We start from the raw sequence: 27,769 nt of genomic DNA, 5'->3' as shown, positions 1-27,769 counted from the left end.
ACTTGGGATCTCAATTTTGTTTTAGAAAAACTCACACTGCCTCCTTTTGAATCAGCCAGCACAGCTGATATAAAATTCTTATCATGGAAAACTGCTCTGCTCCTAACAATAACTTCAGCAAGAAGAGTATCAGAGTTACAGGCATTAATGGCTGTGGAACCTTTCATCATTTTTCACCAGGACAGGGTTTCTCTCAGGACAAACCCAACATTCATGCCAAAAGTAGTTTCCAATTTGGCCCTGAACCAAACCATTCATTTACCAACTTTCTACCCAAATCCCCAGAATAAAGGGGAGAGACTTCTGCACGCTTTGGATATACACAGACAGCTACGATTCTACTTGGACAAAACAAAAGCTTTCAGAAAACCTGAGTAGCTATTTGTAGCCTATGCTGCAGGATCACAAGGAAAACCTATCTGCATCCGCTTCTGTTATGCACAACATGACAAATCAGTGCCTAAGGTCGTTAGGCCACATTCTACCAGAGCAGCTGCCACTTCAGCAGCCTTTCTCAGAGGCGTACCAACCAAAGACATTTTAGAAGCTGCAACCTGGAGCTCAGTGCACACTTTCACCAAGCACTACCACTTGCCTCTCTACTCTAAATCCAGAGCAGACTTTGCCAGTACAGTCCTGCAGGGCCTGGTAGCCTCTCCAAATCCAATCTAGACCCAGCCGCCCAACCTCAGCTTTGGGATTCAACCCAAGTGTAATGACTGCAACAGTGAAACACGAACATAGTACAGTTGTGTACCTACCATAAATGTAGATGTTCGAGTGTATTCACTGTTGCAGTCCAGGTTACCCACCCACCATCCCCCTTTTCATTGCTGGGACTTCTCTGTACTTCTCAACTCTATACAACCTATGTGGTGTATTTGCTTGTAGATGAAGGAAATGTTTATAGTAGTACAGGCATGCTTTTTGGCATAATTTTATTTTTCCAGCCTGCCTACCTGGGGGCACTTGACATCTGGAGCAAGAAAAACTAAAAAAAATGGCGTCGGTTGCATCTTTTATACTCCTGGCACACTGACGTCAGGGAAGAGGCGACAGCAACCGACGCCGAACCAAGACTTTGGAACTCGGGCCGACTGCGGGTAGCCTGCCGGCGGATAGCCCAAGTGTAATGACTGCAACAGTGAATACACTTGAACATCTACATTTATGGTAGGTTCACAACTGTACTTTTTGTGCTTTAACGCCCAAACTATTTGTCATCTGGCTATCTTTGTCACTAAATTCTTTCGCTCTCGTTTTCAGTATCCCAAAATGGCTTCTATAAGCCATCCGACTACTGATCTGCCAAAAGAATGTAAGGATAAAGACAGAGACAGACCGCATAGGCCAGTACTCAGTGAGGTGCCTTCGCAGCCCCTGATACCCACTTCTACAGATTTGTAGGCCTCTGCTGAGACCCATTCAGAGTCCAGTATGCCGCGAGAGGCTTCTTCGACTATGGAACCTGTGGATGTCTCTACCTTGGATGGGTCCGGAGCTGCTGTGTAGGCACTGGCTTCTGAGGGTGTATTCAAGCCTTCCGATTTTCATATTAAATTGACAACTTCATTTCAAACCAAAAATTCTGAATTTCTCAGGCCCAGAGTTTGTACTATGCCTAGGAAACCAATGACCAAAGCGCATTCTCAGGCCCACATGCCTCAGAAACAAATGTTTAGAATGGCTGAAGATCTTATTACTTTAATTAGGGGAAGCCAGCCTTCCCCATCAAAAAGACCTAGAACTGATTTTCTTCTGATTCTTCAGATCATGCGCCCATTGACTCTGGTCCTTCTTATTACCAGGACATACCCTTATCTACCTATGAGGATTCTGATGCAGAGGATTCCATGCTCTCTGCTTCCCCACCGAAGATTTTTCCTTTGGTGAAACCCTGCAAACCTTTAGAGAACATTTCCGCTGTGAGTGCCAAGACTACTCACAGCCCAAAAAGAGACTTAGGGAATATTTAAACTTGCCTCACTACAGGCCTCTAGCTATACCTCCTGTTCTGAAAATTGTAGATGTCTTCTTGGAATCCAGCCTTACCCCTGATACTCTGCCTCCCGCTCCCAGGAAACCGGACAGGTACTACAGAGTACCTGACTCCCACAAATTTCTTTTTAAAAATCCTGCTGCGGATCCAGAGATCATTTCCTAGGGACCTAGAGGCATTAAGGCTACAATAGCCAAAAACCCTACCCCTTCAGAAAGAGACTCTAGGGCTTTAGATGGGGTAAGAAAGTTTACACCGCTAGTACTCTTGCCATCAGGGCTTTAAATTGCCAGTTTCATATGTTAAAGTATCAGCAACATATTATGGAACTAATTAAACAGAAAGTGATGTTTCTTCCTGATTGTGTAGAAAATAAGGATTTACAAGAGTTAATGCATTCTGCTAACAAAGTTGGAAAACATACTTTGTAATGTGGTTTTGATGCCTTAGAAGCATCTTGCAGGGCTGCCGTCACTGGGTCTGTTCTTAGAAGACATGCTTAGCTTAAGGAACAAGCTTTGCCAGACCATGTCAAAGCAAAATTACTAGATGCACCATTAAACCAAGAACGTCTTTTTTTGGCAATAAAACAGAAGTCCTCAAAGGGATGGAGAAAAAAGCTAGGTCTATGCAAACTGTTAAAGATTTCCTGCAGGTACAGCCACCTAGATTCAGTAGGCATTGGCCTTCAAAAAACTGGTCTTTTCCAGTCCCTCCCAGACCTTCTCAGTCCAAACCCAGGGGCAGCACACCACCAAGACTACAGTCTCAGGGTATGCACAGATCTAAGCAATGGAGTGCTCCCACCTCTAAAACAGGGAGTAGTAAGCAGCCATCCTATGGTAAAATCTCACAATGACTTATCCTTAACTCTTCCAAGCCTTGCTCAAGTACTTGCACCTTTAGGAGGAAAACATGCTCTGCATACAAAAAACTGGAAGTACATTACCCAGGACAGATGGGTCTTAAACATGGTTTCCCAGGGATACAGATTCCACGTCCACTCACTGCCAACCCCAAGCAGATGGACAGACCTCCCCCCAAATCAGTGGGCAGAGGCCCAAAAGCAAGTACTTTCTCTCCTCAATATCAAGGCTATTCAACCTGTCCCAGCAGATCAAAGGGGACAAGGTTTTTATTCCAGACTGTTTCTGGTACTCAGAAAAGAAAACTCTTGCCGTCCTATCCTGGATCTGTCAATTCTCAACACCTTTCTGGTGGTTCCAAGATTCAAAATGCTTACTCTGCAACAGCTGCTTCGTATGCTAACCAAGGACTCCTAGCTAGCCACCCTAGACCTAAAAGAAGCTTATCTGCATATCCCCATAAGGGAATCGTGCAGGAAATATCTACATTTCAGAGCAGGCTCTATGCACTATCAGTTCTCTGCACTTCCCTTTCGCTTATCTACTGTGCCCAGGGTATTCACAGAATGCCTAGCTCCAGCCATTGTTTATTGCAGGCAGAGAAGAATTCAGGTTTACTCATACTTGGACGAATGCCTGATTCAGGCGGACAGTCAGGAATTGCTTCTGCAGCACCTGACATTTGTAAACAGACTTCTAACTTCACTGGGGTACACCATCAACAAAAAGAAATCACATCTGGTACCCAGCCAACAGATTGTATTCCTGGGAGCAAGCTTGAACACAACTTCCCAGATGGCATTCCTCACTCCAGAAAAACAAATTTATTTGACAGACTACTTCAATCTACTGGCCACCAAAACCCAGCTCTCTGCAAGAAAAATACTGCAAGCCCTAGGGTTCATGGCATCTTGCATTGTACTAAATAAGTACCTCACCAAGAGGATCACTGTCCTCAAACAGATGCCCAAAGCAGCTCGACTGAAGAAACTCCAGCTGTAGTATGTTGCATACGCCCTACTCGGAGGTGATCTCTGCCCGAAATACAAGGCCATGTCCAACCCAGAATTGATGGACATGCTCCACCTAAAGAAAACCTTATCCCCTCGAGCCACATGCTCTTGGGATCTAAACCTCACCACAACAATAAATATAATGTGCTGGAGGGATAGATTCCTGTCCCAAAGACTTCCCATGCTTCGGAACAAGATTCCAATCTACATTAGGCAGAGCTCCTCGCTAACACTCTTCAAGAGAAACCTTGACGAGTGGATGAGAAACGGAAAGTTTACCCTGGGAATCACTTCAGTGGCTCTGCTGGACAGAGGCACAGGGAACTAATCTAAGGGGGTGGCGAAAGCCAACACAATCTGGATAGGCTTGTAAATGCCTTCAGCCAGATAGCCTAGTACCTACCTATGAACCATATGCAAGACTGTATATGAGGAAATTACAATGGTACTTAAAAAGTCTCTGGTGTCAACATTCTCAGTACCTGGAAACCATGATTCCTATCATTCCTTGCCCAAGGACAGAGTTCCTTTTGTGGGCAGAGGTCTATCACAACAAGGGACTCCCTTTCACTCAACCCCCTGCCACCCAAACCCTAAAAACAGATGCATCAGATTATGCATGGGGGGCTCACATGGCAGGACAATGCATTCAAGGCAAATGGAGTCCAAAGCAGATGCACTTGCATATCAATCAAAAAGAAATGTTAGCTGTACAGAATGCTCTGACAGCCTTCAAAGGTCTTATTCTTCCAGGACAACTATTGGTAAAGATGGACAACACCATATTTATGTGGTACATAAACAAGCAGGGGAGAACCCATTCCTACCCACTCTGCAGATTTGCCATGTCTCTGTGGAACACGGCCTTGCGCAACCAAGTGCACCTGCAAGCTCAAGTCCTGCCAGGCAAACTAAATTCACTGGCAGATGACTTAAGTAGAAATCTAATGGACCCACACAAGTGGAAACTGGAACCCAACATATTCAAGCTTCTGAGGCACAGGTGGGAGGCACCAGAGATGGACCTCTTTGCTTCCCCTCAGAACTATCAGTTGAGCAAGTATTGCTCCAGAACTCCCCACAGCCAAGTATGGAAAGTGGATGCCCTGTCCTTTACCTGGGAAAACATCTCAGTCTATGCCTTTCCCCCTCTGCCCCTCCTCTCAAAGGTTCTACTGAAGATCAAACAGGACAAGCCAAGGACAATCCTGATTGCACCAGACCGGCCAAGCCAGCATTGGTACCCTCTTTTGCACAGTCTGACAGTAGTGCCACCATGGCATCTGCCTCAGACCTCTTCCCTGCTATCCCGGCAGGAGGGCCATATTTTGCAACTTCAGCTACAGACCCTGAACCTAGCAGCCTGGCTCATCCCCTGAACTCATCACCAGCAACCCTCAGTAAACGGATGCCATCCTTGAGGCAAGGAGGCCTAGTACTAGAAAATCCTATTCAGAAAAGTGGAAAAGATACTGTTCTTGGAGCCAGTCTCAGGGAATGGACACAACTGTGCCCAGCTTACCTCATGTACTAGATTACGTAACAGAAATGCTCCACAAAGGCCTATCCTTCTTTTCAATTAAGATTCATGCCTCTGCCATCTTAGCTCATTATAATGCTGAGCCACCCCTCTTTTCTCATTCTCTGGTCAAACAGTTCCTGAGAGGAGCCAAAAATTTAAGACCCCCCCCCAGGAGAGCACCCACTCCAGACTGGGACCTTAACTTTGAATTGGAAAAGCTAACGCTTCTTCCCTTTGAACCTGCTGCTACAGCAGAGTTAAAATTCTTCTCATGGAAAACAGCTTTACTTCTAGCCATCACTTCAGCTACAAGAGTGTCTGAATTGCAGGCCCTTATAGCTGTGGAACCCTTCATTATCTTCCATGCAGACAGGGTTTCCCTCAGGACTAACCCATCATGTATGCCCAAGGTGGTATATAGTGTGGCTTTAAACCAATCCATTCATTTGCCAACTTTTTTTCCCTAATCCTCTGAATAAAGGGGAAAGGATCCTGCACTCCCTGGACGTATGCAGGCAGCTTAGGTTCTATCTGGACAAGACTAAGCCTTTCTGGAAAACTGACCAGCTGCTAGTCAGTTTTGCTGCAGGGGCAGAGGGCAAGGCCATTTCAAAGCAAACCATTTCTAAATGGATAGCACACTGCATCCATTTCTGCTACAAACACCATGGGAAACCTACCCAGCAGGAGCTCAGAACACATTCCACTAGGCTACATCTACCTCTACAGCCTTTCTCAGAAGAGCCCCTACCAGGGACATCCTGGAAGCTGCAACTTGGAGCTCTGTACACACTTTCACCAAGCATTACCACTTACCTATATTTTCTAAATCCAGAGCTGGATTTGCCACAGCAGTCTTACAAGGCCTGCTTGCCAGCCCTAATGCTTCTTGACTGCCTCCACCCATCCTCAGCTTTGGGAATCAACCCAAATATGATGACTGTAACAGTGAAACACGAAGAACAGTACAGTTGTGTACACTTGCAATAAATGTAGATGTTCGAGTGTATTCACTGTTGCATTCCTGGTTACCCTCCCTCCAGCCCCCTGACTTCTCTTTACTTCTACCTGTCCTTTTTGTTTGGCATACCTTATATTATTGGTATTTGCTTTTTGCTGGTGGAGGTCCACACCATGTAATTGCTTCCTATTTAGGGGGCTCCTGACATCTGGGGAAAGAAAAACTGATGTAATGGCATCGGCTGCATGTTTTATACCCCTGACGACCTGACGTCGTGGAAGAGGCGACAGCATCCGATGCAGAAATCCCAAGACTCTGGTATTCAGGCTGACTGAGGGCTACCTGCAGGCAGATAACCCAAATGTGATGACTGCAACAGTGAATACACTCGAAGATCTACATTTATGGCAAGTGTACACAACTGTACTTTCCTTTTTTTTCAGGCTTTGGAGAAAATAATTCCTTTGGTAGGCCAAGCAAGACCTAATCAACCCTGGAGTTCATTTCTCAGCCCAGTCCCTCTTAGTTGGTGGTCACACATGCCTTGGACTTATTTGGGGGGGGGGGGGCTGATGTTCTTCGAGTTTCACTGTTGCAGTCATCACTTGTGAGGGTTATCCCTGCTGAGTAGCCCTTGGCAGGCCCGAGTAGCAGAGTAAAGAGTTCCCTCCTGCGTTGGCTGTTCTGTGAGTGTGGCTGTTGCCATGTCGTCAGGGCTATAAAGGGAGACATCCGACGCCATTGCATCAGTCTTTCTTGCCGTGGAGCCCAAAGCAGAAGCAGTTTTGTAAGTGTGTCGGTTGGCTGTTGCCAGAGTGAAGACAACCATCTAAAGCTAAGGACCCAGTTGGGGAATCTTTTCTTCTTGACTTCCGTTCTCTCTGCGTCACCTGTTTAGGCCCAGACCACGACGTTCCAGGGTGTCGGTTCCGTGCCCTCTTTAATACTCGTACTATAAAGAGAAGAGATGATATTGTAACGAGGCATTTTAGTCAGTCTTTCCAGCAACAAAAAATGGTGTTGGTCTCTCAGGCAGTTACTGACTTTCCTAGGAAGAAAAAAGGACAAAGACAAGGATAGGCCTACAAAAGTTAGGCCCTCTGATGACCCCGTACTACCATCCACCTTTACTCAATGCAAGGTTACAGCTGAACTCAATGAGGTGCCTTCGCAGCCCCTGACGACAGCTGACGATCTGCTGCAGGCCTCTACTGAGACCCATTCAGAGTCTGGTATGCCACCAGATCAACCTCCTGCCAAGATACCATTTGTTCCTCACGCGGTTGGTTCTGGAGCCGCTTTGCAGGCACCTGGTTTTGAGGTACCCCACCGACAACTGAAGTCAGGATTCGACCGATGACAATGCCGCCGGTCAGACTGACTCTGTATAAAGCTGCTGATCCAGATAGGCCCAAGCCAAAATCTACCCCCAAAAAGATCCCTCCACAGGGCCCCAGCCACCGACCTACTACTAGCCAGCTAGCCCCTCAATCACAGCAACTTCTCAGAATGTCTAACAACCTGATGACTCTAATCAGGGGTAGCCAACCTCCCCCTCCCACACTAGCCAAAAGAAAGAGACACCCCCCCCCAGAGGTCCTCACAGACCAGGAATCAGTGGATCCAGATCTAGAGGAGTCAGACATGGAAGACCAGGCCTTAGCAGCATTCGAGGACTCTGATGCTGATGATCCCATTCTGATTGCCTCTCCCCCTGAGGACCTTTCTTTCGGGAAAACTCTAAACACTCTCATAGAACATTTTCAGTGGGAGGCCCAGAACTACCCCAGTCTAAAAAGAGACTCAAGGAATTTTTATGTTTGCCTCAGCATAAGCCTCCTATCATGGATGTAGTGGAGGATATTTTTCGAGAATCTGCTGTATCTCCAGTTTCTCTCCCTCCGGCACACACACAACCTGATAGATACTACAGGGTACAAGACTCTTACAAATACCTATTTAAAAACCCTACTGGAGACCATGAAGTAATTACTTAGGGCCCTAAGGGAGCTAGAGCAAGCTCTTTGAAAACCCCCATCCCAACTGAAAAAGAAAGCAGAACTCTAGACAGGATGGGTAAAAAGGTTTACACCTCAGCCACTTTAGCTGTTAGGGCATTAAACTGTCAATTTCATATGATTAAATTCCAGCAGAATGTACTTGAACTAATTAAACAAAAAATATCTGCCTTTGCCTGACTGTAACACTACCAGAGAATTAACAGACCTTATACAGTCAAGCTCTCAGGTAGCAAAGCACTCCTTACATTGTGATTGTGATGCATTGGAAGCCTCTACCAGGGCTGCAGCTACATGATCAGTTATCGGAAGGCACGCCTTGTTAAGGGAGCAACTTTTGCCTGACCAGGTAAAATCCAAACTTTTAGATGCTTCTTTGGATAAAGAGCAGTTGTTTGGCCCCAAAGCCGATGAGGTCATCAAGAAAAATGGAAGACAAGGTCAAATTCATGCAGACTGTCAAGGAATTTTTTCAGGTACAGCCTCCCATGTTCAGCAGAAACTTCCCTACCAAGCAGTGGTCTTTTCCCTGTTAGGCTAAGCCAATACAGAGAAAGGGACACAGAGCCAGAACCCCTAGACTGCAGACCCTTGCCAACAAAGAACTAGGCAGTGGTCTACTGACCCTCCAAGACAGGGGAGTTCTAAGCCCACTTCCTTCACCAGAGAATCGCAATGACTCCTTCCCTCCCCTCTGCCCCCCAGGTCTCCAGACAAGGTAGGAGGAAGACTTTCCCTCTTCCTAGAAAACTGACAGGCCATCGCCTCAGATCTGTGGGTCCTGAAAATTGTTACCATAGGGTACAGATTCCCTTTCAAAGAAAAACCAAGGAGATCAGGTTGCCCAGACATCCCTGCAAACCAGACAGCAGAAGCTATTCGCCAGATCCAAAAACTTTACGCCCAGGGTGCTGTAGAATCCGTGCCCAAGGAACAGACTGGGAAGGGATTTTACTCCATGGCTATTCCTGGTTCCCAGAAAAGAAGGCACATGGCACCCTATCCTAGACTTCTCTACCCTGAATCTGTCCCTTCTGGTTCCAAAATTCAAAATGTTGATACTACAAAAACTACTGCCTGTGCTCCTACCACAAGCCTGGCTAGTGACCCTAGACCTAACGGATGCCTACCTGCGTATTCCTATCGGAGAGTCCTGCAGGAGGTTACCTAAGGTTCAGAGCAGGGTCCCAACAGTTTCACTTCTCTGCACTGCCCTTTGGCTTATCCACTGTTCCCAATGTCTTTACAAAGTGCTTGGCTCCAGTCATTGCTTACTGCAGACACAGAGCCATAAACATTTATCCCTATATAGACTGCCAAATTCAGGCAGAAACCAAGGAAAAGCTCCTACAGGACCTCTCCTTTGTGCAGACCATACTGACCTCACTGGGGTTCACCATAAACGTGGAGAAATCTCAGCTGCTACACACATGAAGGATTACCTTCCTGAGCACTCTGCTAGACACATCCACGTAAATGCCCCCCCCTCCCCCGAAGCAGACTTTTCTGTAGTCCTACTTCCACCAGCTGGCACACAAGACCCACCTCACAGCCAGGCATATATTACAAGCCCTGGGTTACATGGCCTCCTGCATCCTGCTGGTACCCCATACCAGCTTGCATATGCAGAAACTGCAGTGGTATGTAGGGAACCTCTGGTGCCAACACTCCCAGTCTCTGGAGCACCAGCTACCACTAATTCCTTGCTTATAGAAGGAACCCCACTGATGGGCCCAGGCTTGCTGCCTAAACAAGGGCGTTCATTTTGTCCTTCGGCCACACAAGCAAACCTTGACCATGGATGCCTTAGACATTGCCTGGGGAGTCCACACTAAAACTCTGCAAACCCAGGCCTTTTGGGAGCAGGAAGTTCTAGGTCTCTACATCAATTTGAAAGAAATGCTGCACAAAGCTATCCTAACCTTTCAAGAGCATTGGTCACCAGGGGTACTCCTAATCAGGACAGACGAACACCACTGTCATGTGGTACATCAACAAACAGGGGGGCACTCATTCAAGATGACCCCTATGTCATGTTGCTCTGGAAATCTGGCAGTCAGCGTTGAATGTGGGACTGCATCTATTAGATCAATACCTCCCATGGAAGCAAAACACCCTGGCAGATCACTTAACCAGACAGATCATGGACCCCCACAAGTGGCAGTTGCAAAGGGAGACCTTCGTACAGATCACTCGCATCTGAGGGGAGCCAGACATAGACCTTTTCGCAAGCTACCAGAACTGTCAACTGGCCAAATTCTGCTCAAGACAGTTTCACCCAGAAGCCTGGAGGATGGATAACCTTTCCATCCAGTGGGGCAGCCTTTTTGTGTATGCCTTTCCCCTACTTCTTGTGATACCCAGGGTTCTACTCAAGATCAAAGGAGGAGGACCAAGGGCTATCCTGATTGCCCCAGATTGGCCAAAGCAGCACTAGTACCCCATGCTCATCAGCTTGAGCATGCACCTTCCCTTTATCCTGCCTTCCACCACAGAACTTCTCACACAACAGGGAGGGAAGCTCCTGCAACCAGGCCTTGCCACATTCAGCAGCATGACTGATTCCTCAAAGACAGTTAACATTGCAGCCCTCAGCAGTCAGGTGTTAGACATTATTAAGGAGGTATGCAGACCCAGCACCAGAAAATCTTATTCCTCTAAATGGAAGAGATTTACCTGCTGGTGCTCCACTAGGAACACCCCCCAACACTAAAGCCTCTCTACCCCTGGTTCTGGGCTACCTGGCAGAGCTCCTCCATAAGGGTTTGTCGTATCTCTGTATCAAGACTCGTGCTTCGGCTATCTTAGCCTATGTCCAGGCGGATCAGCCTTTATTCTCTCAACACCTCTTGAAGCAGTTCCTCAGAGGTGTGTCTCACATCAGACTGCCAAGAAGGCCCTCTGCACCAGATTGGGATCTAAACTTTGTCCTGGAAAAGCTGACTCTACCCCATTTCGAGCCAGCTTCCTCAGCAGATCTCATATACCTCTCTTGGAAGATTGCCCTTTTGCTAGCCATCACTTCTGCTAGGAAGGTATCTGAGCTGCAGGCTGTTATGGCCACTGAACCTTTCATCATCTTCCACGGGGACAGGGTCTCTCTAAGAACCAACCCCACCTTCATGCCCAAGGTGGTCTCTGATGTAACACTCAAGCAGGCCATACACCTGTCTACCTTCTTTTGTCAACCAACATATAGAGGGGAGAGAATTCTTTATATCTTAGATGTGCACAGGCAGTTGAGATTTTACCTTGACAGGACCAAATCAATCAGGAAAACTGACCAACTCTTGGTTGCTTTCACCTCTGGGGCAGAGGGGAGATCCATTACTAAGCAGACCATTTCCAAATGGATCTCTCATTGTATACTTTTCTGCTATTACTTCCATGGAAAGAGTCCTCCCAAACTGTCAGATCTCATTCCACAAGAGCAGCGTTTACCTCCACAGCCTTTTGGGAGGGGGGGTTCCTACCAAGGAAATTCTGGAAGCTGCTACTTGGGCATCTATCCACACTTTCACCAAGCACTACCAGCTGGCTACATTCTCCAAAACCAGGGCAGGATTTGCATCTGCAGTCCTGCAGGGCATGCTAGCACCCCCATAATTGTGCAGCTTTCCTCCACCCACTTCCTCTGCTTTGGGATTCTTCCCACAAGTGAGAAGATAATACGGTTGTGTACACTTACTATAAATCTAGATGTTCAAGTGTATTCACTGTTGCAGTCCTGTTTCCTTCCCACCAACCCCGTTTGTTAACTATTGCATATATCTTCTCTGGGGCTCCAAGACCTTTGAGGGCAGGAAAAACTGATGTAATGGCTTCATCTGTCTCCCGTTATCGCCCTGACAACCTGACGTCAGCCACACTCTCAGAACAGCCAACACAGGATGGAAACCTTTACTCTGGTACTGAGGCCGGCCGAGCGCTACCCAACAGGGATAATCCCACAAGTGATGACTGCAATAGTGAATACAGTCGAACATCTACATTTATGGTAAGTGTACACAACTGTACTTTTCTCACGGTGTTATGATCCATGTAAATTGAGAATCACTGGACAGGCACAAGACATATCAATGTGAAAGAAATGGCTGTGATAAATGCCTTCAAAGTCCCAAATCAGTCTTTGTCACCAGAAGTCCTCTTAGTAATCATAGTCAATATCAGAGTTATGTGGTGCACAAACAAGGGAGCAAGATCATAACCCACTTTGCAGACTTGCCATGATTGCCTGTGTAACTCCCCACCACTAGACCAGTAATCAAGGAGCCTCAGTCCTCGCCACTAGAAACAGTAGTGGGCGTACTCTGGGAGGATGGCAGGTACACGCACAGTATTTCCAGATGCAGCTCTCTGCATCAAGTGCAATTTCCCTTAAGTGCACACACAGACCACAGTCAGTCCAGGGCTGGTTTCACCCTCTTTCTCCAGATTCTCAGTAAGCCTCCCCACTGGCACAGTTATAGAGTTGAGATCTCAGCTGAGTGGCAAAGCCAGTATCTCCAGCACCCTCTCTGTCCAACTAGTGCTTCATGTCCTTGCCCAAGTAGCTGATGCACACTCTCTGAGGTTTGGTTTACACAGACACACACACACACACACACACACACACACACACACACACACACACACACACACACACACACACCCCTGGGAAATGCTGGCACAGGTTTGCTAGCTATGCCCTGTTTTGCCCAGACTATAAGGTAGTTATCAGTGCCACCAGCCAATCCCTATCAGCTACTATAAGGCCCTTCAATCTTGGTGTGTAATATTAATACATATGGTAGTTTGACCAAGAGCAAGGCTATTAGGAGTGACCCACACAGTGTCACCAAACAAATATGCAAGTTCTCTCAAAACTTCAATCTGATGATGTTAACCTTCATTCCATTCTCCACTGATGGGTTCGGTTTTGAGCCCTCTGAACCAAGTTGGCGTTATACCAAAGCTTGCTCCAGCCAAAAACTCTCAAGCTAAGATTTTACCCATAATCCCCCTTTTCCCTGTTACCCCAGATCTCATTTGGCACATTGCCGTAAAGCCACATTCAAGCCAGCTCTCAGCTAAGTCCGTTATATTTTTGAAATATTCTAATTTTTTGATATTGCTGTTATCCCTAAATAAATTGATTTTGAAGGGCCTTCTCAAATCTTCCTTCTCAAAGGCTCTCTCTGCGTGAGAAGGTTCACCCCCTCCAAAGAAAGAGAAAAAGAGGCTCCACTCCATTCCCTCCTCAATCTCTGGTGAGAAGGAAAGACTGCCAAAACCAAAAATGCCAAAATGTTCTGCAACAGAGCAGAAGTCTTCGCCTATGGTACCATCTTCGGTACCCTCTATTTCTCTAGCGTCGACACCAACTCCCTCCGCACCGACAATGTCTATGGCACTGAATGTGACTGATATAAAAATCTTGACCTCGACACCAGTTACGGCTCTGAGCCCTTCCACGGCTCTGATGACTCACTGTGACACTGCTGCCCTTGTCGTCTCAAAAATGGAGACGGTGGTGCCTTTAGATACACAAGCATGGACCCAATACTCCCCGTCTGTGGACCCCTTCTTGGGACAGGCTTACAGTCCCTTCTTAGAGCGTCCAGAATCCCCCTCAGGGATATCCACTAGATCCATCAGGAGCCTCTCCGAACTCTACGTGGTGCGCCTTGTGGACCAGCTGCTGACGGCTAGGGGGATTCCTTCTGATTCTAAACCCCAATCCCTTCTAGGACTTGGGTTTTCTGCTTCATGGACTCCATCTTACACTCCTCCTTCGTCCTCCTTGCAGGTTACGAAGACCTTGGCACTGACACCCCTCTCGGCACCCTCGACTCCAGTGCCGATAGTGGACTTTACTTTGGCCCTGGAGTCTACCCTTTGGCCTTCTGTAATGTTGGAACTGGGTCTTCCTCAGGCCTAGGATTGGGCTGTGGGCTCCTCGGTTCCGAGTGCGGTGCCAGCTATTTCTATAGTGCCATCCACGGCTCCAGGAACCCTGTCAGTACCTATCCAGATTGAGGCTCCACTCCTGGGAGCAGACTTAATGGGGTGGGGTGTGACCTTGGTTCCAAGGTTGTCCTTCTCTGTTCTGTGCTCCCATCCCTCTTTGGGCGGCCCTGCTTTCCAGGCAATGGAGTTGGCTCTTGCCTCCGTGAGCAAGCCTTCGGTGTCAGAATCCCAATGTCCTCCCCCTGTGCTGCAGCTGTCACAGGCCACCATCCCGGATTGAGCACTGGCCTCACAGGAGACCCTATTGCAGGGTGCCCCTTCTTCCGAATCCTCCTCAGAAACTCCCACTGAGGAGGTTCCTATGAAGAAATCGTGCAAGAGGAAGCACGTGGACTCCCCGGAGTAGTCCCTCACTGAGGATACAAATTTTGATGAAGGAGAAGGGTCCCCATGATCACCCCCTGATGATGTCTCCAGAGACATCCTGGAGATCTTGAAACAGAGGGGTGATTGGAAGAACAAAAATCCTTCCTCAGAGGAATCCATTTTCCTGCAGGCCTTTCGTGGTCAACCATTTACCTCCTGGGTGACCCAGCCTGCAGACGAGCTGGTTCAGCTTGTTTTGCAGTGCACCTGGAAGAACCCTGATATGGTTGAAGCAATCCCCAAGAGACCAGACAAGATCCTCCTTTCCCCTGAAAACATCCTCTTTGGTCCAAAGGTTTATCAGTAGATGCTATGGTGGTGGCGGCAGCCACCAAGAAAGATCTTGCTGAGGAGAGCCATACTGCTCATCTGCCTAACGAGGAGTCCCGAGCAATGGACAGACTGGGGAAGCGAGTTTTTGCTTCATCGACCTTTGCTATTTGGTCTTTGGACTACCTGGCACATTTCACCAGACTCTAGATAGACCCCATCTCTGAACTCTCTGGTACACTGTCAGGAAAGGTGTCCAACGAGGTTAATGACAAGGTGGCCTCAGAGCTAGCAACCATGGAATAGATTTCTTCTTCGTCCATGTGGTTGATGTCACATGCAACCAAAGGGGTGGCTAGAGCTGTGGGTTCAGGTGTAACTATGAGACGTCATGCCTGGATGCACCTGTGTGACTTTGCGGATCCTTTTAAGTCTTCCTTCCTGAACACTCCAGTGGAAGCGTCTTCTCTGTTTGGCCCCAAAGTGAAGGGCACGTTGGCCATGTGTGAGCAGGATGGCAAGACCCTGTTTGCGGTTGGTGTACGTTTCTCTACTCCTCAGCGTCCCTTTTCCAGGAACCAGAGAAGTGGGAAATTATGGCACAAGAAGTCTCAGGGTTCTTTTCATTACACACATGGCACATTTACCCCCAGAGGCAGAGTGGGCAACTCTTCCGGAAGATGCCCCTGCAGAGGTGGAGGGGGTCCACATAATCAGGGTTCCAGGGATTCCTTCTCTGGGCAACCCTGTCAGCGCTCCTGAAGAGCGGCCCAATTGCTTTCCTGTGGAAGCAGTTTGGGGATGCCTTTTTCTGCACCCCACTGCCTGCCTATCTATCACCACTGACTCTTGGGTGCAGAAGATAATATCCAGAGGTTACCAAATCCCCTTTGACACCTACCCAAAACCTCCAAAGCAAATCCCAGATGTCCCACCCAGTCTAAGGGAAGAGGCAGCTCTACAAATAGAACAGCTTTACTTAGAGAGTCATCCAGAAAGTCCCACCAGACCAGATAGGATCTGGATTTTACTCAAGGTTCTTTTTCGTGCCAAAAAAGACAGGGGACTGGATGCCAATTTTGGACCTCAGCTGTTTAAACAAGTTAGTCAGCCGTTTCTGGAGGAAGGCGATTTGATGTGCTCGATAGACCTTCGGGATGCGTATTACCTCTCAAAATGGACAAACTCTCCAGACGTTTCCTTTGCTTCCAGCTGGGAGCCAATCATTACCAATTCCATGCCCTGCCTTGCCCTTCGGACTCTGTACAGCCCCCAGAGTGTTTACCAAATGTATAGCAACTGTTGACAGCTCACTTGAGACTGCAGGGATCCCGGGTGTTTCCATATCTGGACGATTGGCTCCTCACTGCCCCCATCAAGCATCTGCTGATAACAACCTTACATTACACCTTCTCTCTGGCGCATTGCCTGGGAATATCCATAAACTGGGAAAAGTCCAATCTGACTCCGACCCAGACCCTGGGGTTTATAGGGGTAACGTTCCATACCCGTTCTTGCTTGATTTCTCTCCCAGATAACAGGCTTCAAAGACTAAGGATACAGCTCTGAGTAATACTCTGCCACAAATTGGTCCCAGCTCAACAGGTTCTGCAGTTGCTAGGGTCGATGGCAGCATCTATATCTATAGTCCCCCTAGCAAGATATCACATAAGACTCTTACAGTGGCTTCTGTTGACCCAATGGTACCCGAACCGCCAACCGTTTTCTTACCAGATTCATATTACAGATAGGTACAAACTGGATCTTTCTTGTTGGATGAAGCCAGATACAGCACTTTGGAGCCAGCCTTTCCATCCTCCTCAGCCCAGCCCCATGGTGACCATGGATGCTTCTCTGATAGGGTGGGGGGGGGGCCATTGTCAGGGAATGACTGTCCAAGGCCCATTTCTGATCTAGAGGCCAGTCTGCACATAAATGTTCTAGAGCTGAGGGCAGTGTTTTTAGCATTGCAAGCATTTCAGACTGCCCTTCCTTCGGGAACAGTTGCTATCTAGTCGGGTAACATGTAAGTAGTTTGGTACATCAACAAACAAGGAGTAACAAAGTCATATCCCCTATGTCGAGAAGCTATGAGAGTTTAGCAATGGGCGATAGCTTCCAAATGCTTTCTGATAGCAATGCATATCCCAGGGATTTCCAATGTGATCGCAGACAAGTTGAGCAGGTGCATTCTCCTGCCTCACGAGTAGTCCCTCAACCTAGTGGCAAAGATCTTCAGCCGTTGGGGCCAGCCTTGCAGTGACCTTTTTGCCTCCCTGTCCAACCACAAGTGCAGCGACTACTTTTCCCTAATTCCCCCACAGGACGCACTTACCCATGATTGGCCCACAGGACTTCTTTATGCTTATCCTCCCATTCCTCTAGTTCTGAAGAAAGCCCTCCAGTTGGAAAAGCAAAATGATCCTGATAGTCCCTTTTTAACCTCGACAGGTGTGGTTTCCCTTTCTCTGACCTCATCTTCTTTGCAGTCAGTGGATCTTGGATCCAACTCCAGATCTAATGTCTCACCCTCAAGGGCTGAGCCACCCGAACCTTCTCAGCCTCAAGCTCACAGCTTGGCTTCTCCACTTCCAGTGATTGCCAGGCATTGTAACCTTTCCTCTACAGTACATGATATTATTCTGGCTCCGCATAAACCATCCACCAGAAAACTTTATGCTGACAAATGGAAAAGATTTGTTTTTTTGGTCAAGACAAAGAGAATTGGATCCCTTTTCTGCACCCATCTCTGTTCTTTGGTACTCCAGTATCTATCCATATTTTTTGAGGAGGGTGCCTCAGCTTCAACTATTCGTGTCCATTTAGCTGCCATTTCAAATTTTCATAATGTTTCGGGGATTCCTTTTTAATTTCTCATTGTTTGAACAAAACCTTTTTGAAAGGAATCTGTCATTCGAGACTTCCACTTAAGCAGCCCACTGAACCTTGGAGTCTCACACTTATCTTGCAATCCTTAACACGGTCCCCCTTCAAGCCGGCAGCCACGTGTGACATCAAATTTCTCTCCTTGAAATCCCTGTTTCTGGTGGCTATTACTTCGGCAAGATGCATTTTCGAGCTCCAGGCTATTTGTATCAAGTGTCCTTATCTGATTTTTCATAAGGACAGAGAATCACTTCGGACCAATCCTTCCTTCCTGCCCAAAGTAATTTCCGAGATGTTCATCGTGTTACCCTGCTGCAGTCATCACACTTGGGTTATCCTGTTGTCAGGCGGTCCCGCAGTCGGACGGAATTCCAAAGTCTTGGTCCTGCATCGGTTGCTGTCGCTTCTTCCCTGACGTCAGTGTGCCAGGGGTATATATAATGCATCCGACGCCATTTTCTCCAGTCTTTCTTGCCACGCGGTGCCTGAAGCAGAAGCAGTTCGCAAGTGCCAGTCGGCCGACTCCTGAGATTTTCGAAGTCGAATTTCAGATCCGAAGTCTTCAATAAAGCTAAGTACCCCATTGGGGAAACTTTTCTTGCCTCAGATCGATGTCAGAAAAAGTTAATTGTATTTCTTGTGGGAAGCAAATACCTCATAAGGATTTTCACTCTTACTGCATACCTTGCCTAGGCCCATACCACGACGTCACTGGTTGTCGTTTTTGTGCTAGGTGTAATAAGCGTACTATAAAAAGACGCTTTGATTTCGCATGACACTATTTTGGTAGAAAATTTAACTACACAATGCCGTCGGAGCAACCAACTACAGGCGTGCACAAAAAATGCAAGGATAAGGACAGGCAGCCTAGGCCCAAGCCAGACTTCGAGGCCTCGGCTGGACCAGTCTCCGGTTCACCGGTCTTCAGTGAGGCTCCGACGCAGCCCCTGACTACCGCAGATTTGGAACCCGAGACCGCTTCGGAGCCTTTGGCGGAGAGCGCTAGGCCGACGCAGCCATTTTGTTCAGCCCCTACCGACGACTCTGCAGAAAGAGATGTCGTGCTGCAGAAACACCTTCGGTTTCTGAAGGCGTCTTCAGACCGACGACGCACACCATAAAAATGTATCCTGAGCTTATCTCCTATTAAACCTAAAAAGACTGCACTGCAGTCTCCAGTTCAAGGCCCCATGCCTAAGAAACAGATGCTTAAAATGGCTGAAGATTTGATCTCTTTAATCAGGGGTTCCAACCCCTACCTGACAAAAGGCCTAGACAAGAGGAAGATTATGCCTCCTCTGATCAAGTGTCTATTTCCTCAGGCTCCTCTGAGGACCAGGATTACTCCTTCTCCCCTTATGAAGATTCTGATGCTGAGGATTCTATTCCCTCAGCTTCTCCTCCTGAAGACCACTCCTTTGGGGAAACTTTATACACCATGAGGGAACATTTTCAGTGGGAAGGTCAGGACTACTCTGACTCAAAGAAAAGACTCAGAGAGTTTGTTTTACTCCCCCAGCACAGACCACTTGCCATCCCCCCAGTTTTAGACATTGTGGATGATGTTTACTTAGAATCTAGTTTGAACCCAGATTCTCTGCCTCCTGCTCCAGCCAAACCAGACAGATACTATAGAGTGCCTGATTCACACAGATTCCTTTGTAAAAGTCCTGTTGCTGATCCAGAGACCATCTCTCAGGGTCCCAAAGGGGCTAAGGCTTCTATGGCAAAAAATCCTATACCCTCTGAAAGGGACTCCAGAGCACTAGACAGGTGGGGGAAAAAGGTTTACACCTTAGCCACTCTAGCTATGAGAGCACTAAATTGCCAATTTCACATGCTAAAATATCAGCAATTTCTCATGTCTCAGCTAAAACAAAAAAATGAGCACACTCCCTCAACAGTCTGAATTGAAAGAAATGCAGGATCTGTTGCATGCAGCTGAACAGGTGGACAAACATACTTTACAATGTGGTTTTGATTCTTTGGAGGCTTCCTGCAGAGCAGCTGTCACTGGGTCTGTTATACGTAGACATGCTTGGTTAAAGGAACAAACTCTGCCTGATCATGTTAAAGCAAAGCTTCTAGATGCTCCCTTGCAGCAGGATGTCCTATTTGGAGTTAAGGCAGAAGAAGTCTTAAAGAAAATGGAGGATAAGGCAAAATCTATGCAGACAGTCAAAGATTTTCTACAGGTACAGCCCCCTCACTTCAGCAGAAATTGGCCAACTAAAAATTGGTCCTTCCCAGCTACTGACAGACCACAGAGGGGTAAATACAGATGTCCAAGAGGCAGAGGACAACCACAAGCCCAATACAAACCTTGACAATGGGGCACTGCAACAGAGAAGGGAGGAGAAGACAGGCCCCAATCCACCAGAAGGCAAACTCAATGACTTGCACCTCATCTGGCCAAGCAACAGTCTCTTGGCAGCTCCCTTGGGAGGAAAACTCGCACTTTTTTCAGACAACTGGCATATTGTCACAAAGGACAAATGGGTCCAAGACATAATTTCACGAGGATACAGATTACATTGCCACACCTTGCCAATGAAAAGAGGAATGCCAAATCTGCCACAAAATCAATGGGCAGAGGGACAAAAACAAATTACAGCTCTCATGGATATGAGAGCCATTCAACTGGTACCTACACGAGAGCAAGGCCAAGGATTTTACTCAAGACTCTTTCTAGTCCCCAGAAAGGACAATGCCTGGAGACCAATTCTGGACCTTTCAATTCTAAACACCTTCTTACAAGTAGCCAAATACAAGATGCTAATCACTACAGCAGCTTCTTCCCATGTTGGGCACATGGCTAGTAACGTTGGACCTCAAGGAGGCATACCTGCATGCCCCTATCAGACAAAGTTGCAGAAGATACCTCCATTTCATTGCAGGTTCAACCCATTACCAATTCTCTGCACTGCCCTTTGGCTTATCTACTTCGCCCAGGGTCTTCACAAAATGCCTGGCACCAGTAATTGCATACTGCAGACAAAGAGGAATTCAAATATACCCATACCTGGACGACTGCTTCATTCAAGCAGAAACCAAGGACATTCTCATACAACATCTGGCTTTTGTATAACATCTTCTAAGTTGCCTGGGGTACACAGTAAACGAAAAGAAATAAAAACTAGTGCCCTCACAAAATATGACATTCCTGGGTGCCAGCTTGAATACAACGGCCCAGAAGGCTTATCTGATGCCAGACAAACAACTACAACTGACTCAATATTTCAAAACAATGGCAACAAAGACCCTACTCCCTGCAAGAAAAATTCTGCAGACCTTGGGCTTCATGGCATCTTGCATACTACTAATGCCATTTGCAAAGCTGTATATGAGGAAATTACAGTGGTACCTAAAAAGTGTATGGTCTCAACACAGCCACAGCTTGGACACAATGATATCTCTCATTCCGTGCCTACAACAGGAGTTTCTATGGTGGTCACAGGCATGTCACCTCAACAAGGGTCAGCCTTTCACCTTGCCCCCAGCCAGGCAAACTATGACAACAGATACATCGGACTACGCCTGGGGGGCACACATGGCAGGACAGTGCATCCAAGGCGTATGGAATGCAGATCAAAGTAATCTGCACATCAGTCAAAAAGAGATGCTAGCTGTACAGAATGCTCTGACAGCCTTCAAGAACCTATTACATCCAGAACAACTTACAAAAAGGATGGACAACACCACAGTAATGTGGTACATAAACTAACAAGGAGGTACACACTCCTACCCCCTATGCAGACAAGCAATGACCTTGTGGAACACAGCACTGGCTTACCAAGTTCAGTTACAAGCTCAATTCCTGCCAGGATAAAAGAACACATTGGCAGACGACCTCAGCAGAAACATCATGGATCCCCACGAGTGGAAGCTGGATCCACAAGTATTTGCAATGATTACTCAAAAATGGGGCCTTCCAGACATAGACCTGTTTGCCAGCCCTCAAAACTATCGGCTAACAAAATTTTGTACAAGGACACTTCACCATCAAGCTTGGAAAGTGGACGCACTCTCATTCAGTTGGAAAAACCTGACAGTATATGCCTTCCCTCCATTGCCTCTCCTCACAAAGGTGCTACTGAAAATCAGAAAGGAGAGACCACGACTGATACTCATAGCCCCAGACTGGCCATGCCAGCACTGGTACCCACTATTAAGGAATATGGCCCAAGGCCCACCTTGGATTTTGCCACAAATTGCTCATTTGCTCACAGCAAAACAATCAGATTCTACACAGCCAGCTCAAAACCTTAAATCTGGCTGCATGGCAAATCAACTAAGCATCCAGCCAGCTCCTCTTTCACAAGCAGTTATGGAGGTTCTTCTGGAAGCTAGGAGGCCCAGCACCAGGAAAGCCTACTCGAACAAATGGAAAAGATTTTGTGCCTGGAACCAAGCTAAAGGCCAAAACACACTTCAGCCTCACATGCCTCAGATTCTACAGTATTTAACTGAGATGTTGCACAAAGGACTTTCTTTTTGCATCAGCTATTTCAGCCCACTACAACACGGATCCACCCTTATTTTCACATCCACTTCTAAGGCAGTTCCTCAGAGGGGCAAAAAACATTAGACCCCCCAGGAGAGCACCTACACCAACATGGGACCTCAATTTTGTTCTGAAAAACTTACGCCACCTCCCTTTGAACCAGCTTTCTCTGCAGATCTACAGTTTCTATCATGGAAGACTGCCCTGCCACTGACAATAACTTCAGCTAGAAGAGTCTCAGAGCTGCAGGCACTAATGGCAGTGGAACCTTTCCTCATTTTCCATCAAGACAGAGTTTCTCTACGTACTAATCCTTCCTTCATGCCTAAGGTGGTTTCCAGTGTGACTTTAAATCAAACCATCCACTTACCCGCCTTTTTCCCAAATCCACAGAACAAAGGAGAAAGACTCCTGCATTCATTGGACATTCACAGGCAACTTCGTTACTACTTGGATAAAACTAAGGTTTGCAGAAAATCTGACCAGCTCTTTGTATCCTATGCTGCAGCTTCACAAGGGAAGGCTATATCAAAACAACCCATTTCCAAATGGATAGGGCATTGCATTTGTTTTTGCTATACCCATCATGGAAAACCAGTTCCTGCTACCATTAGGCCCCACTTTACCAGGGCAACAGCTACATCTACAGCCTTCCTCAGGGGGGTTCCAACCAAGGAGATTTTTGAAGCTGCAACTTGGAGTTCAGTACACACTTTTACCAAACAATACCACTTACCACTTTACTCTAAGACTAGAGCTGGCTTCGCCACTGCAGTTCTGCAGGGCCTTCTAGCCTCCTCTAACCGTCTATGAATCCTCCACCCATCCTTACCTTTGGGATTCTACCCAAGTGTGATGACTGCAGCAGGGTAACACGATGAACATAGTACAGTTTTGTACCTACCATAAATGTAGATGTTCGAGTGTACACCCTGCTGCAGTCCAGGTTACCCCCCCTCCATCCCCTCTGATCTAACTGACTAAATTTCTACAAAACTTTCCTGATGCATTTGCTTATAGCTAGAGGGATTTTGTGTTTGTGCTAAAAACTTCATAAATTGGTACTAATTACTGACCACCTTTTTGGGGGCACCTGACATCTGGGGCAAGAAAAACTGAAGAAAATGGCGTTGGATGCATTATATATACCCCTGGCGCACTGACGTCAGGGAAGAAGCGACAGCAACCGACGCCTGACCAAGACTTTGGAATTCTGACTGACTGCGGGACTGCCTGACGACAGGATAACCCAAGTGTGATGACTGCAGCAGGGTGCACACTCGAACATCTACATTTATGGTAGGTACAAAACTGTACTTTCTCCATTAATTAGACTATTGAGTTGCCTGTGTTCTTCCTTAATTTTTCCAACAAGGGAGAGTATTGTTTGGATTTATTGGATGTTCACAGACAATTGAGGTTTTATCTAGACAGAACAAAAGCAATCAGGAAATCTGACCAATTATTTATTTCCTTTTCTGGTCCAAAAATGAGAATGTCAGTCTCTAAAGTGACTCTGTCCAAATGGCTCAGAGACTGTATAACCTTCATTTATAACCTAGAAAGGAAATCTGTTCCGCCAAACATCAGGGCTTACTCCAACAGATCAGTGGCAACTTCTGTGGTGTTCCACTCCAGAGATTCATTGGATGACATCTGTGCAGCAGCTACATGGGCCTCCCCCCCATACCTTTATCACTCATTACAAACTGGATCTGGTCTCCAGGGCAAGGGCATCCTTTGGTTCAGTGGTGCTCAGGAACGTTCTTCCTTAGGGCCACCCATGGATATAAGGTAGCTGGGGACTCTGTCCCATCAGTGATGAATGGAATGAAGATTAGCAACATCAGATAAAGAAGTTACGTTTTACTATAACATTCCATCTGTGCTGTTGATCTTCATCCATTCATCACGTCCCACCCTCCTTCCCCATCCTAGAGGCTCCTGGGGGATCTTTGGGTCCATTTCCTGGGCTAAGGTTTTTGCTCTGAGGCAGCCTCTGCTTTACTTGCCAGGGCAAATTTGATCTGAGGTAACAAGGAGAAGGAGATTATGGGTAAAATCTTTAGCTCAATAGTTTTTGGCTGGCGCGAGCTTTGGTTTAAGGCCGACTCTGTTCCGAGGGCTCAGAATCGAACCCATCCATGATGAATGGATGAAGATCAACAACACAGATGGAACATTATGGTAAGACATAACTTCTTTTTATCTCTACACAGATCAGCCGAAATGAAAGGTTTAGATATATTTAATAATAAAATAACAAGAAAATAGTATATATTCGCAATGACATCAGAGTTCAAAATCACAGGAGATATTTAAAACAACATTGCAGGACAGTCTCAAGTAAAGAAAAATATATAAACTAAACTTTGCTATATATAATGTCTATATCATTGTCTATTGCAGTCCCCTACCTGCTGTGTTGATTTGATCCGTGGTACAATAAACTTGTCCGCACCATCTTTTAGTTATTGTTTGCCAACTGGTAGGCCCATCCTGTGCCATAATGTAGGATGTGGTGTGAGGGCCTAAACAAAAATGATGGAAATCAAAACTATGAAAATAAAAGAAGGAAGAAAAAGGCAATGAGAATCACAACAACTCTGCATTTAAAAGTTGTTTTGCAGTACTATATGACATACAGATATTATATAATGGAAAGCAGAGATGTAATTTTTTTTTGATAACTTCAATAGAGAGGTGATGGCACAATCTGTATGCACTATAGGTATGGTGGTACGAATTCTGCTTGTTGCTTACATCTTAAAAGTGACAGAAATAACTGAAACTCTACTCTGAGAGCCATAGAACTGACTGCTGACCAATACATTTTGAGGCACATATTAATTTGATAAGGAAGCCTGAATATCTGTTTACTTGAATGCAAGAGGAAAGAGAGGACCTGCTGAAGATATCCACATTAAATGCTTGAATTTTGCAAGTAGGATTCCTTTTTACTCAGATGCTGGTATTGGATTTAGCTCTCACCAATATAATTTCACTGTTCTCTACATAAGCAGTTGCTCCATAACTGATCATGTTTGACCACCACTCAGTAATATTCACTGTGAAGGTTAAACCTGATCTCTTTAGAGCAGTGGTCTCTAACTCATGTCCCTCTGACTTCAGTCAGCCTTCAAGCCAGCATAAATATAGATGAAGCAACTACTCTACTTTTCTAGCTACACTGCTTACATGTCTGTATGTTTTGGAGAATGTGATCCTCCTTTGAGTTTGCTAGTCCTTATACAGCACCAGTGGTCATTTGAGTTTGAGACCACTACTTTAGAGATTGTTCAAGAGCAAATCTGTTACTGCTGGGTGATGATGGCCTGAAGACATTTAAACACCCCCTCCCCTCAGTGATCCCTTATAACACACTGCTACATTCATGAACAATTTCTAGGCTAGCCTAAATGGTTGCCTTGAAGCACTGGCCCTCATCCAAGACAATGCAGTGCTTAGTTCAGGAATAAACTCCTAAGGTACAATCCTAGTATAAACAAAACTGTGCAGCAAAAGGAAGAAACTATTCTCCATATGACTAAACTGAGTACCCCAACGCGTAGACGTTAATGTAAAAAAATAAGTAAGTAACTTAACATCAAGATAAAATCCTGCAAAATAAGTGTGAGCGAAAATTACCACCTATGTGAAAGACAACTACAAGGTTTTTATAATAGTGTCAAAAACATTGAAAGCAATACTCAGCACTGCACTGAGTTAATACATAATAGCAGCAGGTACTCATCCTCAGAGGACATAGCCAACATATTAGGTGATAAATTCAGCTCTGACTTTACACCCTTATCTTCCTTTTGCTTTCCCCATATATTAGTATGTCTATACCATTCTTCTCAGGTCACCTGAGAGCAAGTCCTTACGGGATTCTTCAAGGCTAATAATAAGCTTCATGTGTTCAGACAGTGTGCCAAGTTTCTTTCTTGTCAGCAGCAAGCACATCCTCATAGATTCAGTGCTAAATTTACTGATTGTCAACCTCTACATTGGATTCATGTCAAAAGTGTTGAGAACTGATGTAGTCATCCTACTGCATTAATGAGTACCCACCACCAACCCTGGTATCTTTGGCCTGTAAGCCTGACTAGCCTTATCTGTAAGGCAGTGGAGCATATCATTATAGAACCTATTGTCAAAGACATCAGCATTCTGCACTCCCTTGACCCAAAGCACTTTTGGTTCCTTATAAGTAGGTCCAGATAACCTTGGTGGATGTCTTTGAACAGTCACCAGTGCACTGAATGGAGGTAGATCGGTTTACATTGCTTACCTTGACCTGCAGAAGGCCTTTGATACCATCTCATATTCCAGCATTATAGACGAGCTTAATCCAACTACACATAATCCCCTGTATAACCTGCTGGATAGCAAACAGGTCACTGACGGAGCTGTCTATTAGTACAGGGGACGCACAGTCATCAAAAATGGTCATTACTAGCAACATTCCTGAAGGATTGATCCTTGGGCTGTTTCTCTTTGACATTTACTTCTTTGATGTCAAGACTGATGTTAAGTGCCTAGTTTGCAGATGACTGCAGTTGGTTATCTTAAACTCTGCAGCTGGCATGCAGATTCTCCATTGTGATCTAAAACATAGTGGTGCCATGACCAGAGCCTAAAGGTAAAGGCTAAGAAATGTTCTTTGGTGTCCTTTGATGATAAAGTAATGCATTCTTTTGACCTGGAGTATATTTCAAGAAGCATTAATGTTTAAGGATTGCAGGCATGCACATTTGACATGCCTCTTTTACCCTTTATCAGCTGTGCACATTTTCACTGAAAGCACCCGTAGTTTTGTTAAAGTTGACCTTTTATGTGGTGTAAGATTTACTGGAAGCAGCAACCACAGTTTTATTTGCATATTGTTTTGCAGACACACAGAACATTGCTCTTATCTTTGTCTAAGGATCATGTGCAAATGCCCATTTATGGGTGAGTTGAGTATTTGCACAGTATTTATGCAAATATCTGCTGGTTTAGGTAGTGTAATGTATTTATATTTACTTTTTAAAACATAACGTATACAAATACTTGATTTCAGAATGTTTGTAAGTGACTGCTAAGGTGTATATGCACTGAATGTTTGTGCAGCAGTTAATGTGATGATGTCGATCTGTGGAAGGGGCGGGGGTATTACATAAGTATGAGGTTAATAGAATTTGGAGTAAATTTACATAAACATATTTTTCATTTTGTTTGTGCTAACAGGGTAATGTTTTTGTTTTACCTGAGAAGAGTCTGCCTGTCCATGATCAGTTTTAATGAGTCACCCACGTATAGATTATGTAGTATAGCACAGCAGTTTAGTACCATGTTTCACTCTTGTTTCTT

At 46.0% G+C, this 27,769-nt stretch overlaps 1 protein-coding gene across 2 annotated transcripts in view; it reads left to right on the top strand.

The window, feature by feature from the left end:
• PCNX3 (pecanex 3) overlaps positions 1-27,769 on the top strand; it is a 2,517,385-nt gene that overhangs the window by 2,004,513 nt on the left and 485,103 nt on the right. The gene's annotated exons all lie outside the window — the stretch shown is intronic.

Source organism: Protopterus annectens, chromosome 2.part0 (assembly GCF_019279795.1).
Source record: "Protopterus annectens isolate FY-2018-M chromosome 2.part0, PAN1.0, whole genome shotgun sequence".
Classification (NCBI taxonomy): Eukaryota; Metazoa; Chordata; order Ceratodontiformes; family Protopteridae; genus Protopterus; species Protopterus annectens.
Note: the sequence above shows the minus strand (reverse complement) of the source record. Positions and strands in the feature narration are given on the sequence as shown.